This window comes from Amblyomma mixtum, chromosome 1 (genome assembly GCF_055824585.1).
Source record: "Amblyomma mixtum isolate Tamu chromosome 1, ASM5582458v1, whole genome shotgun sequence".
Lineage (NCBI taxonomy): Eukaryota > Metazoa > Arthropoda > Arachnida > Ixodida > Ixodidae > Amblyomma > Amblyomma mixtum.
Genome location: NC_143012.1, coordinates 108,068,117 through 108,087,666, shown reverse-complemented (window position 1 = coordinate 108,087,666; position 19,550 = coordinate 108,068,117).

Here is a 19,550-nt window from a genome sequence, read left to right as displayed (position 1 = left end):
TGAGAGCGAACAAAAAAAAAAATTCGCTGTGGCTTAGCTTGGTTAAGCCCGGTAATTGCGAAAGCAATATCCGTACCTACGCCATGGTACAGCTGGTAGTGTAGCTTGTGGTTAGACTTGTGGTGATGCATCGGTTATATAATCCAATCCAATGCAGTCCAAACCAATACAATCCAATCCCATGCAATCCAATCAAATCCACTCCACTGTAATCTAATCTAATCTAATGTAATATAATCCAATCCAATCCAATTCAATCCAGTCCACTCCAATCCAATCGAATCCACTCCTATCAAATCCAATCCAGTCTAATCTAATCTAATCTAATCCAATCCAGTCCGGTCCAATCCAATCTAATCTAATCCAATCTAATGCAATCAAGGTCAAATGAAGGTCAATGGTGGTCACCGCCGCGGTACGATGGTGGCCACCGGCCGCGGCACGATGGTGGTCACCGGCCGCGGCACGGCAAAGGCGTGAAAGTGCAAGTAGTATTGCTTTCGCAATAAAAGGAACTGCCATGCAAATGAGTTCTGGCACGGGTTTCCAAAATCTCAAAAAATGTTCAATACAAGAAGAGACATAACGTGGTTTTGCCATAGTGATATATTTCATACAGGTTTTCTGTTGTACTTTTATTTGTCGAGAAGAAAGAATTTCGCACCCTAATGTACTTTTCATGTCAGTGCAGCTATCAGTTCTCGCGTACTGACACAGGACAAGCCTTGGTGCTCTGTTTTGTATTTTTTCAATTGTACTGCTCAGTGTTGTTTGCCAAGGTTCCCATAAGGCACATTCCTGCAGTTATTGAACGTAGGTTAAGTAGGCTCTTGATTCCAAACAAAACGATGTATGTCTCAGATTTCACTGCATGTTTAAGGTACTGGCGGCCTTTGCGACTGCTGTATGAGCATGCGTATTCCATGAACAGTGGGCGGTCAATGTCACACCTAATTATTTATGCCACCACTTTATGGTACAGTATTACTGTTGATGGCATACTGTGACGTTAACGTAATGTATTTAGGTGTAAAGACAACATGAAGGCATTTTTTCCCTGTTTGGCTTCGTTTTCGATTTTGAATACCACCTAAGAACATATAATAAATCACTTTGCAGCTGGGCAACATCACATTGATGTCTAAACTGTCTGTATAATGCATAGTCATCAGCAAACAACCATATGCTATAATGAATTCCTGGAAATGTTACTTTAATTTGTTAAGAACAAAGGTGGCCTAAAAACTGAATCGTTTTACTGAAGGATTTCTTTGAATTTAATACGACCCACCGTTGGCAGGATGATAAATAGTTTTTGATCGAGGCAATTATTGTACGTCTGGTGTTAGTGGATCAAGTTCTCTAAATGTAAAGGCATTCGAAATAACTGAAAAGTGACGGATGAAGAAATGGAAAGAGTTGATGGACGTGCTTATAGGTGTTACAAGCTACACCTTTAACTTAACGCTGAGTCCCTAAATCCACTACCTTTCTTGGCACCAAGGGAAAGCCTTTAAGCGGAGCATAAAGCTATCCTCTAAAGTTATATATTTACACTTTTCCTCAAAAAATTCCATGAGAAACAATGCACAAATCCGAGAATAAACGTAAAACTTCCAGCCATTTAAAATATTTTTCATAAGAATATTTCAGCAGAGCTGCAGTCAATCCTGCCTTGGAGAAAACAAACTAGCCAATTGAATCACGAGAAATTTGCCCTGTTTGAAATATTTGAATGTTTGAAATATTTAGCAACGTGTGCCTGAACAGACAATACGCATAGTGACGTATAATAGCAAACCTGGGCAGTGTAGGACATTTTGACGGCTTTGTTGAAACAGTTCATAGCGCAGTGAAGAGCTCCAGTTTGTTTGACAGAGCCTCGCTGCCGTTGCAAGAGCGAGGCTCAAGCGCAGTGTCTCGCGCAGCTGAGCCGAGGGGTGGGGGAGGGTAGGGGGACGCAGTGGGGTGAGGGGGAACACAGAACCGTTTGTTTCTCCACAGCGGTTAAGACAACGTTGTGAATAAAGGATTCTCTCAAAACGTGCGTGCAGAATGTTATGCCAGCCCCGCCGGACCGATGATTAGGCGTGTGAAAGATTTGCTTGCCTCGCGCTGGCGTGCGGTAAAGGATTAAGTCTAAATCCTCATCGAAGGAGAGCCTCGCGTCGCGGAGAGCTGGATTTGCCTCGCTGGGATTAATTTACGCGGCCTCTTGGCGGTCGTGCTAATTACGACTGCGGCCAGATGCCTTTCGAAAACATTGCCTTCAACGCTTGCAAATCCGTGCGCCGTTTGCTTTCCCCCGACGGCTTTTGACAAGTGTCGCTGACAGAGCCGCCTGCTACACTGTTTCTGCTGCTTGAGAAAACATCAGCGCTGTTCGACATGCGCTGGATTTAAACAGCCACTGAATTCATTTCGCCGCGGAACGGCGGACGTTCACATTCACCCTATCCTGCATTTGCCGCCGCAGTTGCTCAGTGGTTATGGCGCTCGGCTGCTGACCCTTACACGCGAGTTCGATCCCGGCCGTGGCGGCCGAATTTCGATGGAGGCGAAATTCTAGAGGCCTTTGTACTATGCCATGTCAGTGCAGGTTTAAGAACCCCAGGTGGTCGAAACTTCCGGAGCTTTTCACTGCGGCGTCTCTCATAGCCTCAGCCGCTTTGGGACGTTAAACCCCGATAAACCAAACCATTTTATTTCGCATTTTTTTCAGCCAGAAAAAAACGCGAGGACCAGGACTAAAATCTGCTATATGAGACTAAGGTGTTTGCTCCTTTGCTGTCTGCGCAAAGCGTATGCATATGCATGTTTCGTGACTGAGGTAAAACCAGCAGGTACGCTGTGTAATGCTCACATGAGTAGAGATCAACGTCCGTGGTGTCTAGTCCGCTTCTCTGCGCGTGTTTTATGTGCGCTGTAAAGATGAGTCATGTTGTTACAAACCACCATCTAAACTGCTGTCTGCGCACTTAGTGGTAATGATTTGCACTGCAACACATTTCACTGGAATTATACATCGAAACACATTTTACAGTAATATCAATCGCACGTTACTGGCTCAAATAGTTTACAGTAGTAACTATTGTTTCCTGCAAGGGTCCCTTCATTACAGAACAAAAAGAGAGCAAAATAAGTACACAGGTATACAGATCATGGCCATCATACAAAATGCTATAAATTTAACTACTTCTGAGGAAGCCTACTCATCGCTTTTTGTTTTTTATGGAAAGCAGAAAACATACATATCTGAGGAGTATCATAACATTTATATATGTGCATATTTATACCGAACTACTTCCACCGCGAAATATATTGATATGCATACAAGCAAGTCATTACTATCAGGAGAGCATGCTGTCTGGCTAGTTCGTCCAGCACGATGTCAGGAAGTCAGCGTGGGAACTGTGAATATCTTATGCGTCTTCTTTCCTGCCCCTCGTCTAGCTTTCTCGTTGACATCTTCATATCACAAATCGTTGCTAGAGGTACAAAACGTAGCACATCGGTTTAGTGAAAACCTCCGCTATCATTGAACAATGTCCTGAGTTTAGGTCAAGATGTGGTATTAAAAAAAAGAAAGAGAAGAAAGAAAAAAAAATGTGACCGTTGGCTGGGCGCTCATGAGTCACCTCCAACGGTCGAAGACACTCTGAAAACATTGTTAAAACTTCGGGCACTCGCGTATTCGAACAACCATTTTCGTCGTTCAAGATCACGAGAAAATCATCTACAAACCTAAACAATTCGTCTGTTCCAAACTGAGCGCATCCGTCCCGTATCATGCGGTCTCGGACAGCAAGGCATATATCGCTTAGTACGGGCGCGACACAAGAACCAATGCAAACCCCGTTTCTTTGAGAGACAATGTGGTCTTCGAACTGTGCAAAGGTGGAATTCAGGTAAGTGTCCAGCAGCTCCGAGAAGCTACTGGCTCATTAAAGCTGTTCACTGCTCCGGGTTGGTTTTTCACGATCCGCAGACATTGGAACCGCGACCGTGAAATATCATTACAAACGAGCCCGAACTGCCATAGCAATTTAAACAGTACCTTTGCCTCTCTGCCGACTCTGGGCTCAGCTGCGGAACCCGGGTGGATGTAGAAGGGGGGCTTTAAACGCCCTGTAGCAAATTCCTATTGGTTTCCTCCTAACAGTTCATTCAGGACACGCCACATCCCATGGCCATCCCCAGCGGTAGGAGTCATATTTCTCACAAAGCTAACAAAAGGGGGGAAAAGCACGTGCATTCGAAAAAAAAAAAACTTTTAGTGACTCAACTTGAGCAAGAAATCGCGCGAATTCCTTCACAAATCCATCCCATTAAGTGAACAGCATGCGCTCGGAGCTTTGAGCCGGCAGTGGGTTGATAGGGGCTCACCTGGGAGAGTGAGGCGTCTAGAGTGGACACGCGGCAGGCATGTTATCGCCCTTATCGTTATACGGCGCGCTCTGTGCAAACAGCTTGTACACGAGCTTTGCGAATGTGTACGCACAGTGATTGAGCCGCAACGGCAAGAGCTAATTGGCGAGCCTCCCTCGCTCGTCGCGCAATCTCTGCCGCGTAACGAGAAGAGAGCTGCGAGGCGGCGATTGCGTTCGGCGGCGGCGCCGTGGTCTAATCCCGACGCCGGTGGGAGTCGGCGCCGTTTGTCTCGCGCTGCCTCCGCCGTCGCGGCGGGGTCGAGCTGTGGCTGCATAGTTGGTGCGCGCCGACGGGGCGAGGGCAGACAGCGGCGAAGACGGGTCAGTCTCGCGAGCGTATTAGTAGGGGGAACCCAGCGCCCCGATGCCACACATGGCTTATGAGGGACGCCGCAATTGAGGCACGCCGTAAGCTGGGGTTTTAACACATGCGAGGACATCGCACAGCACACGGGCGTTTTTATATTCCGCCCGTATCGAAAACCGGCTACCGCGGCCGAGATCAGATCCCTCGGCATCGGGATGAGCAGCGAACGTAAAAGCTGCAGATTACGGATTGTTGACCGGTGCATGATGCAAGAGAAAAGCGGTGCAGCTAACACAGCACAAAAAGGAATAATTGGGAGCGTTTGCGCTACATAGCAACGCTAGGGGACAAAGTGACATGCGGCACATGGCACAAGCGCGAAAACTTACAACTGCCCTGCCGCGATGGCTCAGTGGTTACGGTGCTCGGCTGTTGACCTGAAAGACGCGGGTTCGATCCCAGCCGCGGCGGTGTCGAATTTCAATGCAGGCGAAATTGCAGAGGCCCGTGTACTGTGCGATGTCAGTGCACGTTAAAAAACCCCAGGTGGTCGAAATCTCCGGAGCGCTGCACTACGGCGTCCCTCATAGCCTCAATTGCTTTGGGACGTTAATCCCCAGTCAACTAACCAAACCAGCAGACTTAAAACTGTTTATTTCTTATATATACTCGTAGAAAGTGTCGGAAAGACAACCGCTTCTGCCATTCATGCACGTGACCATGACCACAACCCCGCATCTGCACCTCGGTCATATCCATTTCGATTTTTGTCATTTCAACAGACGGTGTACTTACGCACGTTCCCTTGCCCGCTGTTTCGATCAAAAAAGCTTCCACGAATTCCCTGTAAATTCTTTCTTTCTGCTTGCCTACCATTATAGACCTGTGGATTAATGAATTACAACTTTGTTGGCACCCGCTACAATGCTGGGCTAGATTTTCATGGTGGGCAATTTTTCTGCAGTCATGATTGGGTTCGAGAAGCCTCGCTTTATCATATCTCCACGATTGTCCAATACATTGTTTTCTGCATGATGTTGCCGTATTGTGTGTGTGTCTTTCTGGAAAAATAAACAAACCTGGAAATCTAGCCCAGTATTGTAGCCGGTGCGAACGCAGTTGAAGCCATTATTACACAGGACAGAAATAATAAGTTAGCAGAAGGAAAGAACTGAAAGACAAATATATGATATGCGAAATGCGCAGCGCCATCTATTTAGCGTTCCGAGAACTCGTCCCGCCATGTTGGTTGGGTAGAGAAAACAAAACCGCTCCCGGCGTTCGGTAAAGACAGTTGCACGTTCGTGCGAGAGGTGAAATACTGGTGAACAGTTGCGCTATGCTATGCACTGAGCGAAGATACTGCGATGCGTGCGGGAACCGGGTAGCTATACTTTTCAGCTTCGCGTTCACTGTTTTTCTACTGTGCATGCTGCTACGGATTTTCTTCGGGAGGGGTCCAAGGTAATTTTCGAGCTGGTGTGGGGGTGAGGGGGGTGAGGGTCTCCCTTGAATTTGCCTGTGTGCGAACGTTTTAGTAACTCAAAATGCAACTCGAGGTATCGTTGTCATCTGCAAGCAAGCGCCGACTAGTTTACAGCTTTACCTTGCTGCGCTGAGTGTCAACAAAGCTTTTTTTTAAATGGAAACTTTATTGCGAGAATAGGTGATATACACAAACACTGTTTGGATCGATAGCTACGAAGCTAGTGGCCGGCCCGATACAAAAATTACTTGCAGTTCAGCCACAGAGCACGGAAGACTAAAGAATTAATCATGATTTACACAATAGTGCAGGTTACAAAAAAAAACACGCAGCGAAAACCCAAGAATAAGATTGGAGGCTGCACGAGGGATACAAAATACAAAAGAAACACAAAAATAAGGAAAGAATACACAGAATACAAAGAAAAACATACCAAAACCAAGCACCAAGAAAAATGAGGTGTCGAATTCACAAAACAAGAGTTTCAGGCAAAATATGATTAGACTTGTAATGGAGTTTACAATTGATTTTAAAATTTCTGGCTACCTTTACCGCGATTTTCAATTTGCGATAAGCACCAAACTATTGCTTTCCTCTCACCAGGAGAGGAGCTAATTTCGTGCACTCTGCAACTCTCCGACAGTGTATGATGATCAGATGTAAACATGTCGACAAGCACTTCAACGGTGAAGTAGACAGGGCATTTTTTTTTCAGCCTGCGCATGCCGGTGTTACTCAGGCGTCTAGTCCAGCCGAAACGAAGAGCTTTCATTAATTCACCTGGAAATCGTAGCTATATGAGCTCACTTCGCTCCAGCTAAAACCCTCGATCGATCGAGCAGTGACTTATACATACTACAGTTCCCTCAAAGGACCACAGTTGGCTGAAGCCGCCGCCGAGAGCGAAGACCTTTGCGCAGTCTATCTTTGATTAGGTTTGGTTTGGTTTTGTGGGGTTTAACGTCCCAAAGCGACTAAGGCTATGAGAGACGCCGTAGTGAAGGGCTCCGGAAATTTGGACCACCTGGGGTTCTTTAACGTGCACTGACATCGCACAGTACACGGGCCTCTAGAATTTCTCCTCCAAAGAAATTCTAGCCGCCGCGGCCGGGATCGAACCGGCGCGAAAAAAGGCAAAACACAAGATAGGAAGACGGGACGAAGCGCCTTCGTACCGTCTTCCTGTCTTGTGTTTTGTCTTATTTCGCGCCTGTAACCAAAGATCAGTAACAAACTTGCCTAGCAAGACGTTCTTTCCGCCGTCGTCTAAGCGCCTACCCCTCCAGCTACCCTCATTCTATTGGACATTAAAAGATTACCTATCCTATATCTCCTGTGTGAAGCTATTTTTGAAGAGCTAGCGAAAGCTCTCTTGATCACGCAGTTCTCGGAATGGGGCAGGTAATGTTTCTCGCTACTGTCGTCCGATCGGACGCGCATGTTATGTGCGTTGATGCGTCCTTGCGATGCATTAAATGTGATGTGCGAATGTTTTCTTATTTCAGGCTTCCAACAATCGATATTCACGCCATAAAGTTTATTAAATAAAAGGAGGCTCCTTCTCTAGTCAAAGGGGCTTTTCATAGCAGCGGGAAGGTAGCTACTACACCGCAAGTATGAAAACAAAAAAATTAGCGAAATCTTAGTCTAAGCTCGCAATATTGCAAACAATATGTGCCTGGTTTTGCAGACAACAACGCTAGCTCAAAGCACTCATTCTAGCTTCAAACACTTCATTCTTGGAAATTTGAATTGGGACCGCAGCAACGTTGTGTACATGCTCTAGTGTGGCAGGTGTCAAATGCAATGCATTGGTCAAAGCGAGAATTCAACCCGAATTAGACTTAATAACCGTCGCGCTCACACAAAACCCCTTCCTGACCTCCCTCTGTCGAAGCACCTTAGCCAAAAAAATCACGAGTTCGACAAGCTGAGGGTTACGCTACTACAGAGCGGTTTTGACAGCTCCCGTGAGCGGGAACAACGCGAGTCATATTTTATTTTTCAAAATACACTGCATGCCGGGATAAATGAAAACCCCGGAATCCTGTCCGCCCTTCAGAGGCCATAAACCTGATGAAATTCCGCCCCCACACCGCGGCGCCAACGCTTCCCCCCAACAAACACCATTCGCCCTACTTCCTCGAAGAAGCAGCCTCCATACGCATAAGAGAGCCACCTGCCTGCGTCGCCTCGGGTCATGCCAAATTACGTGCCTGCACGTACCGGCTTTGGCCTTTTATTGCGAAAGCAATACTACTCGCACTTTCAAGCCTTCGCGGGACCCGGCCGCAGTTACGCTTGACGTTTAGCGCAGTGAATATGGGCGACCAACTCGCTCCTTCAGATAGCCCGGCTGCAGTTACGCCGCGCCGCCCACCTGTGGCGCTACTGCCGCTGCGACGTCATACAAGCTATAGGTTGTTTTATTGCAAAAGCAATACTACTCGCACTTTCAAGCCTTCGCGTGACCTGGCCGCAGTTACGCTTGACCTTTAGCGGAGTGAATATGGGCGACTAACTCGCTCGTTCAGATAGCCCGCCTGCAGTGACGCCGCGCCGCGCACCTGTGGCGCTACTGCCGCTGTGTCATCATACCAGCTGTAGATTATGTTCTACTGCGAAAGCAATACTACTCGCACTTTCAAGCCTTCGAGTGACCCGGTCGCAGTTACGCTTGACCTTTAGCGGAGTGAATATGGGCGACCAACTCGCTCCTTCAGATAGCCCGGGTGCAGTTACGCCGCGCCGCGCACCTGTGGCGCTACTGCCGCTGCGTCGTCATACCAGCTGTAGATTATGTTTTATTGGGAAAGCAATACTACTCGCACTTTCAAGCCTTCGAGTGACCCGGTCGCAGTTACGCTTGACATTTAGCGGAGTGAATATGGGCGACCAACTCGCTCATTCAGATAACCCGGGTGCAGTTACGCCGCGCCACGCAGCAGTGGCGCTACTGCCGCTACGACGTCATACCTGCTTTAGATTATTTTCTACTGCGAAAGCAATACTACTCGCACTTTCAAGCCTTCGAGTGGCCCGGTCGCAGTTGCGCTTGACATTTAGTGGAGTGAATATGGGCGACTAACTCGATCCTTCAGATAGCCCGGGTGCAGTTACGCCGCGCCACGCAGCAGTGGCGCTATTGCCGCTACGACGTCATACCTGTTGTAGATTATGTTTTATTGCGAAAGCAATACTACTCGAACTTTCAAGCCTTCGAGTGACCCGGTCGCAGTTGCGCTTGACATTTAGCGGAGTGAATATGGGCGACTAACTCGATCCTTCTGGTAGCCTGGGTGCAGTTACGCCGCACCACGCAGCAGTGGCGCTACTGCCGCTACAACGTCATACCTGCTTTAGATTATGTTCTACTGCGAAAGCAATACTACTCGCACTTTCAAGCCTTCGAGCGACCCGGTCGCAGTTACGCTTGACATTTGCGGAGTGAATATGGGCGACTAACTCGATCCCTCAGATAGCCCGGGTGCAGTTACGCCGCGCCACGCAGCAGTGGCGCTACTGCCGCTACAACGTCATACCTGCTTTAGATTATGTTCTACTGCGAAAGCAATACTACTCGCACTTTCAAGCCTTCGAGTGACCCGGTCGCAGTTGCGCTTGACATTTAGCGGAGTGAATATGGGCGACTAACTCAATCCTTCAGATAGCCCCGGTGCAGTTACGCCGCGCCACGCAGCAGTGGCGCTACTGCCGCTACGATGTCATACCTGTTGTAGATTATGTTTTATTGCGAAAGCAATACTACTCGCACTTTCAAGCCTTCGAGTGACCCGGTCGCAGTTGCGCTTGACATTTAGCGGAGTGAATATGGGCGACTAACTCGATCCTTCAGATAGCCTGGGTGCAGTTACGCCGCACCATGCAGCAGTGGCGCTACTGCCGCTGCGACGTCATACCTGCTGTAGATTATGTTTTATTGCGAAAGTAATACTACTTGCACTTTCAAGCCTTCGAGTGGCCCGGTCGCAGTTACGCTTGACTTTTAGCGGAGTGAATGTGGGCGACCAACTGGCTCCTTCAGATAGCCCGGCTGCAGTTACGCCGCGCCGCGCACCTGTGGCGCTACTGCCGCTGCGGCATCATACCAGCTGTAGATTGTTTTATTGCGAAAGCAATACTACTCGCACTTTCAAGCCTTCGAGTGACCCGGTCGCAGTTACGCTTGACATTTAGCGGAGTGAATATGGGCGAAAAACTCGCTCCTTCCGATAGCCCGGCTGCGGTTGCGCCGCGCCGCGCACCTGTGGCGCTACTGCCGCTGCGACGTCATACCAGCTGTAGACTGTTTTATTGCGAAAACAATACTACTCGCACTTTCAAGCCTTCGCGTGACCCGGTCGCAGTTACCCTTGACATTTAGCGGAGTGAATAAGGGTGACCAACTCGCTCCTTCAAATAGCGCGGCTGCAGTTACGCCGCGCACCTGTGGCGCTACTGCCGCTGCAACGTCATACCAGCTGTAGATTATGTTTTATTGCGAAAGCAATACTACTCGCACTTTCAAGCCTTCGCGTGATCAGCCGCAGTTTCGTTTGACCTTTAGCGAAGTGAATATGGGCGACTAACTCGCTCCTTCAGATAGCCCGGCTTCAGTTACGCCGCGCCGCGCACCAGTGGCGCTACTGCCGCTGCGACGTCATACCTGCTGTAGATTATGTTTTATTGCGAAAGCAATACTACTCGCACTTTCAAGCCTTCGAGTGACCCGGTCACAGTTACGCTTGACATTTAGCGGAGTGAATATGGGCGACCAACTGGCTCCTTCCGATAGCCCGGCTGCAGTTAGGCCGCGCCGCGCACCTGTGGCGCTAGTGCCGCTGCGACGTCATACCAGCTGTAGACTGTTTTATTGCGGAAACAATACTACTCGCACTTTCAAGCCTTCGCGTGATCCGGCCGCAGTTACGTTTGACCTGTAGCGGAGTGAATATGGGCGACGAACTCGCTCCTTAAGATAGCCCGGCTGCAGTTACGCCGCGCCGCGCACCTGTGGCGCTTCTGCCGCTGCGACATCATACCAGCTGTAGATTGCTTTTTCGTATGCGAAGCATATTGCTAGAGCTACCACTCACGCCGTCGCCGTGGGACCCCGACGTGACACCGTGATGTCACACCACGTGACACCGTGACGTCACGCCACGTGACATCGGATGAGAGAGCCGGTCTCCACCTCGCGCCGTCGCCGGGCGACCCCTAGCCGTCACGCCACGTGACACCGTGACGTCACACCGCGTGACATCGGATGAGAGAGCCGGCCTCCACCTCGCGCCGTCGCCGTGGGACCCCTAGCCGTCATACCCGCGCATTCCCGCGCATTTCGAACGCGCGTTCACACTCGGTGTAGGTGAAACGCTCGCTCCACCGGGCAGGCAGACGAGGCTTCCGTGGCAATCCAGGCGCTCACCCAACGCGCGTCTCGGGGTTAGTCGGCGTTCCGCTGTAGCCATGACGTTGTCTTCCCCCACGGCGAAGGCTTCTAGTGGTTGTATTAAAACGACCAAGTATTCAACCAATGAAAGCCATGTATTACCAAGCCTAGCCACTAATATGCTTCGCATTCCCCAGGCTTAGCCAAGCTGAGCCTCAGCAATATTTTTTTATCTCAGTCGCAACAACATAAAAAAATATATAAAAAAATAACCAAAGACGCTTTGAGCTGTCGCGCAGCGGCGGCCGGTAGCCACGCGTGACCTGTAGACGCGGCGCACAGCGTTTCTTCAGTTGGAGGCGCTGCGCTTTTGCTTTCGCAACCTACCAGGCTTAACCAAAGCTAAGCCTCCGCCAATTTTTGGACATGCCTTGATAGTTGGACATGCCTTGATAGCGGTAAGTTCGGTAGGGATTGAACGTGGGCTTCGTGGCTCTTGCAGCGTAATCTAAAGGGTGTTTCAGTCTGACCTACATATTGCAAATTACATACGGTACACCGCAGTAGATAGACGATATTTGCAGTTTGAAATCACCGCGAATATTTAAACGAAATAGTAAAGCGGTGCTATTGACGCTCTGAGATGTGGTCATGCGCAGACATACTTTACAGCATTTCTTTTCAGCGACTCTCTCTCTCTCTCTCTCTCTCTCTCTCTATATATATATGTATATATATATATATATATATATATATATATAGTGTAACGGGGGGTTCATTGCGAGGTACTGGGGCAACGGGAACGGCGACGGCAACAGTCCGGGATCAGGTCGGCGAAGCACACACAAGCGTAGTGCTGGCAAAACTCCCGAGAACACTGCCACCTCGTCTTCGTCTTTTAAGTCATCGGACGCATCTTCTTCTTTATCCTTACAATATATATATATATATATATATATATATATATATATATATATACTAACGTAATTCGGTTGACATACGATAGAAAAACAACAACTTTATTCTAACGTTTCGACCAGGTCTGGCCTTCTTCAGAGGCCAGACCCTGGTCGAAACGTTAGAATAAAGTAGTTGTTTTTCTACCGTGTGTCAACCGAATTACGTTTATGTTCTACCGGATCCATCCGATCTTCACCCTCTCCTTATGTATATATGGTTTGGTTTGGTTTGGTTTATGGGGTTTAACGTCCCAAAGCGACTAAGGCTATGAGAGACGCCGTAGTGGAGGGCTCCGGAAATTTCGACCACCTGGGGTTCTTTAACGTACACTGACATCGCACAGTACACGGGCCTCGAATTTCTCCTCCAAAGAAATTCAACCGCCGCGGCCGGGATCGAACCCGCGTCTTTCGGGCCAGCAGCCGAGCACCATAGCCACTGAGCCACCGCGTATATATATATATATATATATATATATATATATATATATATATATATATATATATATATATATATATATATATATATATATATATATATATATATATATATATTCAGTAGGGGTTCCAACGGCCCAGTTTACTAGTTTAGGTACAGTGTTACGACAAACGCGACTGTTCTCTTAACGTTTATTTTGCCAACAGTTTCGGGAATGGTATTCACTTCGTCAGGGCAGGCTTACAATGAATCCGTTTCGTCAATATAAGGACACAGAACAAGCGAGGAGGTATAAACTCCGCCCTCGAAACAAACTTGAGAATGAAGGCAGGGGATCGTATAATAGACAGCACGACAAGCCTCACACGGGCCGCGGCTGAACAACAACCAGAAAACAAACGGGGAGGTGGAAATGGTAAAGTAGTAGCAAAGAACGAGTTTGAACAGCACAACGATAGAAGGGGCAAAAAAGCGTTAAACCCGGCTCTCGGCGCACACGTAGGCCGCTCCTCCCCCCCCCCCCCCCCCCCCCCCAACACGCGCACGCCCCCGCAAGACGCCGCCGGGTCCGAGCGGGCGGCCCGTATCAGGTATCCTGAGACGCTTGCAGGGGACGCGTTCGAGAGACGGCGAACACTCACTTGTTAACCACTGCACCGGCAACCTGCGACTGTGCCCTCTGCGTATTTTGCTTTATTTCGTCGCTTTGCTCTCCTGTCGGGCTTTTCTACCAGACACTCGGGCACCCTTTTTCCCAAAATATACTAGGCTGTCCAAACCCGTGTCCCGCAGTGCGCTTCGCGTGAAAAAACAGCGTCCGTTGGGTAAAATACTGAGCTAGGCCGAGCGCGTAATGGGAAGGCAAAGATGAATTTGGGGGAACAAAACAAAACAAAACAAGGGAAGAGCAGAAAAAAAAATTAACTCTAAAAATGCTAAAAGAAAATGTAACACAAAAAATGTTAACGCACGCACAGGAAGAGAAAAGAAAACAAGAAAAGCTATTGATTAAATGTGGCGCCAAACAAATATGACATGGTGAGAGCACTTTGATGAAGTTTGGCACAGTGCATGTGGTTTCCAGACTTGCATGCACGCACAGGTTAAATCATTCTGAGACTATCGAGTTGAGTCGATGTTAGCCTAAGTAAATAACAAATGATAAGGAATATGTACAAAAATGAAAATAAAAATAGCATGGAGAAAATAAAATGGAGCTCAAGAAGTTATAGAAAAGTTAACAAATTAAAAACAATAATAATACATGTGTGCGGAAAACGCGAAAGGTCTGCGGCCCGCGGAGCTGCCGCGTGGTCCCAATGGTCTAGGTGATAGATCAAAGGTGTCTATTTGGGATGGAACGTGGATGCTGGCAGGAGGTTGGACAAAAAGTACTCAGGAAATAAACTGCCAGATTCCCTGCCATTTCAAAGTGTGTCCGCAGTTGTCAAGAACTTCCGGCGTATTCCGATAATAACGCTCTCCAAGGCCTATGACAGGCGGAATTTCCTACGTTGGCTATTTTAAGCAGGAAAGTCTCCCGGGAGTAGCGTTCATGCCATGGGAGAACGTGCCGAATTTATGAATGAAGTATGATTCCCTTTGTTCCCTGCAATAGGTGTTCGGGAACCCGGACTGGAGAAGGATTACACGGATGCTTTCAAAACTGTGGAGTGGCAGACGCAGGTGCCAGGAAGGGGGCAAGTTGGGTAAGGATGACACATGCGCTTTGTGGTTGTTGAAGCGGAAACGAAATGTTGTCTTGGTCTGACCAATGTACTCCTCCCCACACACCTCGCATTGAAGTTTGTAGATAACATTGCTCGAATCACAGTCAAGGTCTTCATTTATGTGAAACACAAAGCTATCGGACTTGGATTTTGCCAGTTTAGTGTCGGAAATGTGCGACACACCTTGCAAATGGGTTTTCCGCATAGGTGGCATCTACCTCGGGCAGCGGTCTTCTTTTTTTGCATTGACAAGCAAGTCTCTCAAGTTCTTATCCCTGCGGTACACCACTCCGGGTGGTTCCTTGAATATTAGTGACAACCTATTACTCTGTCTAGCAGTAGCCTAGCAAGGGAACAGCAGTTCGCAATTGGTAGCGAGGTGCTGGAAGTAGTAATGTCTACTTAGGGCAGGTAGTGACCGCAGATCCGGATCATGAGAGGGAAATAACTAGAAGAATAAGAATGGGGTGCAGCGCGTATGGCAGGTTCTCTCAGGTCATGAATGGTAGCTTACCAATATCCCTGAAGAGAAAAGTATACAACAGCTGTATCCTATCGGTACTCACCTATGGGGGAAGAAACGTGGAGGCTAACAAAGAGGGTTCACCTTAAGTTAAGGTCAACGCAGCGAGCTATGGAAAGGAAAATGATAGGTGTAACTTAAGAGATCGGAAGAGGGCGGAGTGGGTGAGAGAACAAACGCGGGTTAATGACATCTTAGTTGAAATCAAGAGGAAGAAATGGGCTTGGGCAGGGCATGTAATGCGAAGGCAAGATGACCGCTGGTCCTTAAGGGTAACGGAGTGGATTCCAAGAAGAAGCAAACGTAGCAGGGGACGGCAGAAAGTTAGGTGGGCGGATGAGATTAAGAAGTTTGCGGGGATACAGTGGCGGCAACTGACAAAGGACAGGGTTAATTGGAGAGACATGGGAGAGGCCTTTGCCCTGCAGTTGGTGTAGTCAGGCTGATGATGATGATGATGATTACTCTGTCGGATTATAATAAAATGACGGCTTAGTATATATATATATATATATATATATATATATATATATCGTAAACAGGCAACTCACAATGTAAACGGCCGCAGTCATTGTTATAACGGTGCTGCTCAGCAGACCAGTGTCCGTGAGCGCCAACTCAAACTTCGTGGGCTTCGCCTTCTCCAGCTTCGTAGGCACTGGCCGTTGGGGCATCTAACCCCAGCTGTCTTCAATACATTAACCCCGGTTGAAAATGCGCCATCCTGTCGAGGCACGAGCCCACAGCTGGGTCATAGTAGGGCTTGAGGCGGTAGAAGTGGAGAATTTCACGGTCGGGGCGACAATGATCAGGCGAAGACGTGAAGGGCTCGACGAGATAATTGACTGGGGCGTTTGCTGAACAACGCGATAGGGGCCTTGGTATTTGCTAAGCAGTTTCGTAGACTGGCCCGGGTTAGAAGAGGGCACCCAAAGCCAAACCAAGGATTCGGTACGATAAGACGGCGACAGAGAGGTAGAAGCGGCACGGGTGCTTTTCTGACGGTGCTGGTCGTGAGATGCAAGGGAACGGGCGAGTTGACGGAATTCTCCGGCATGCGCAACGGCCTGAGAGACGGTTGTGAATTCGGAACCATCTGGGCGGTAAGTGAGTATGGTTTCCATAAGGGAGGAAGGCTCCCGGCCGTAGAGAAGAAAATATGGAGAAAAACCAATAGTTGATTGAGTTGCAGAGATGTAAGTGAGGGTAACGAAGGGTATAACGCGGTCCCAGTCGGAGTGATGATCAGAAATGTATTTGGCCATCATACAATGTATTTGGCGCCTGGGTGTCGGGCATCGTAGTAAAGCCTGGTAGGGTAAGAGTGCGTAGCTCCAGGGTGAGAGCAGGCAGTACCTCCACCAAGTGTGAAGAGGCAGCTCACACAATTAATGCGGACGGCCACAGCCTTTGTTAGAACGGAGCCGTTCTGCAGATCAGCGTTCGCGAGCGCCAACACAAACTTCGTCAGCTTCGTCTTAGACTTCTCCAGCTTCGCCGGCGCTGGCCGTTGGGGCATCAAACCCCAACTGCCTTTATTACAGTATATATATTCATTCATTCATTCATTCATTCATTCATTCATTCATTCATTCATTCATTCATTCATTCATTCATTCATTCATTCATTCATTCATTCATTCATTCATCTTTATTCGACATCTTTACAGAGGTCTGGAGCACAGACAAAAAGCTGAAGAAGACAGCTTGACGGGGTCTGTGCCCCTTAACAATTCATGTGCGTACAGACATATAGAAATGATATTTGGCATCGTCAGTTGCAAATTTGTGATTCAGAACATAAAAAAGTCATGACTGAAAACTAAATGAACAATTCTGTTATTAATAAGACGAACAATTCACAATGTACTAGTAAAAACATTCTCGGTAATGATACATGGCAGATACATGGATAATAGCTAAGCAAAACAAACAAAAGAAACAAACAGCACGAAAGCACTGGTGAATACAGGGTAACAAAGCGAGCAATAAGAACGTTAGGAAAAACAAGAGAAAGTGACACGTTGATGAAAGTTTAAAATGTGTAGGAAAAGACGTAGGCTTTCTTCTAGGTTTGCATTTAGCTAACTGAATTTTTTTTTATGGATTGCGAATATTCAATAGGGACGGCAATCTCACGCGCAACGACTGAGTTCCATAGTTGGTACGCACTGATGGAATGTGCCAGATTTCATGGTGACGTGTTTCATAAACATTATCATTTCTCATGAGGTTCGATAATGTTGCAATAAAATTATTTCCTTGGTTTCTTGTTTTAAAGTATCGGTTGAGTAATGTGTCATTATACAGAAAGTGAACTGGACGGATTTTCAGATTTTCAAAGAGGGGTTCTGTATGAGCATCACATGAGGAGTCCGAAATGACGCGCACTGACTTTTTCTGGACTTTTTCTTGTTCATGTTAGTGGCAGTGGTAGTCCCCCAAATCAGATGACAATAGCTAATGTGCGAAAGGATGAGTGAGTTATAAATAACTAATTTTATTGTGCGCGGTAAAAAGGAACGTAATTTGGTTAGTACTCCAACTACTTTGGCAATTTTGTTAGCCACCATGTCGACATGTGAATTCCAAGATAAATGCTCCTCGAATATGACCCCAAGACTTTTTGAAGGAATGGACGATGTCAATGACTGATGTTCCGATCATTAGATTCCCAGTAACGGACACGTGCTGATTTTTTGGCCTGAAGAGAATAGCTTTGGTTTTATTAGTGTTGATTGTTAATGAGTTTAGAGCGCTCCATTTGTGCAATTTTAACAATGTAAGGTTTGCTCGGTCGAATAAGCCCACCGAAGTAGGTGAAGTAAAAAATATGGTAGTATCATCGGCGTAAATAATAAACGTAGCTGATTCATCAATAGATGTTATGTCGTTAATGTAAATATTAAACAGCAATGGGCCGAGGATACTCCCTTGAGGCACCCCGCTGTTAATTTGTCTAATTTCAGATATGTGAGTATTAATGTGCACTCTTTGTTGGCGATACTGGAGATAACTTTTCAGTAAACTTAAGAATACCCCTCGAAATCCGTGGATTTCAAGTTTCTTTAGTAATGTAGTATGATTTAGGCGATCAAAGGCCTTAGAGAAATCAACAAATACACCTAGAGTTAGTAATTTGCTTTCGATTGCATGCAAAATGAGTTCTTTTTGAGTTAGAAGTGCTAATTTAGTTGAAAGTCCCTTTCTAAATCCGAACTGAGATTTTGCTAGTATGTTATGCTTTTCACAAAATTCAGTCATCCTGTTGTTAATTAACTTTTCTAATCCCTTTGAAAAAACTGGAAGAATAGAAATCGGTCTGTAATTGGTTAGGCTATGTTTATCGCCGCCTTTGAACAGAACGCTCACTTTTGCTGTCTGCATACCTTTAGGGAATATGCCATGTGCGAAGGAAAGGTTGTACACGTGCTCAAGGATGGGACTGATAATGTCTATGACGTATTTGACGGGGCGTATCTGTAAGTCATCCGAGTCGCATGATTTGCTGTTGTTGAAGGTGAGAAACGTGTCGCAAATTTCTTCAGAGTTAGTTGGTTTTAAAAACGCGCTGTCACGGGAGGAATATTTAATGTTTTTTACGCTCCGTGAATCGTGGGAATCAGTCTCCAGGGTGGTGAAGAATTCGTTGAATGCGTTAGCCAGTGATGATCCCGATGATGGTGTGCCATTTAACACCAAGCCTTCTGGGCTCTCTGAATTTCGGCCGTCTCGACCAAGAACCGTGTTAAGTCTTCGCCATGCAACGTCACTGCGTTTCATAACTGCCGTGTTAAAAAGGTTGTGAAGGTAGTTCCTTTTGCTTTGTCTTAAAAAAATTTGTCACTTGTAGGTATTCAGGATCCTTTGTTTCAATAAAGCGTTTGAAAAGAGCGTCCTTTTGTTTAATTAGTTTTAAAGAATGGTTCGTTATCCATGGTTTACGAGTCTTTTTATTGTTTGTTGCTTTGCGGGAAAAAGTTTTCTTATAAGCTGACTTAAATAGTGACAGAAAAGTGTCGTAAGCAGTGTCCGGGTGCGATTCATTGTAGACTTGTTCCCACCTGATTTGAGATATTTCATTGCGAAACTGTTCCAGAGTAAATGGGTTAATATCCTGATATGTCATGTCACGCGTTGCCAGGAATGATGATTGTGTTAATTTGTGGTCAGTAATGAGAAATATTGGCAAGTGATCGCTGATGTGGGCGCCAATGGCGCCAGAATGATGTTTCTCATTGTCTATATTTGTTAAAAATACGTCTAATAATGTTTCAGAATCGT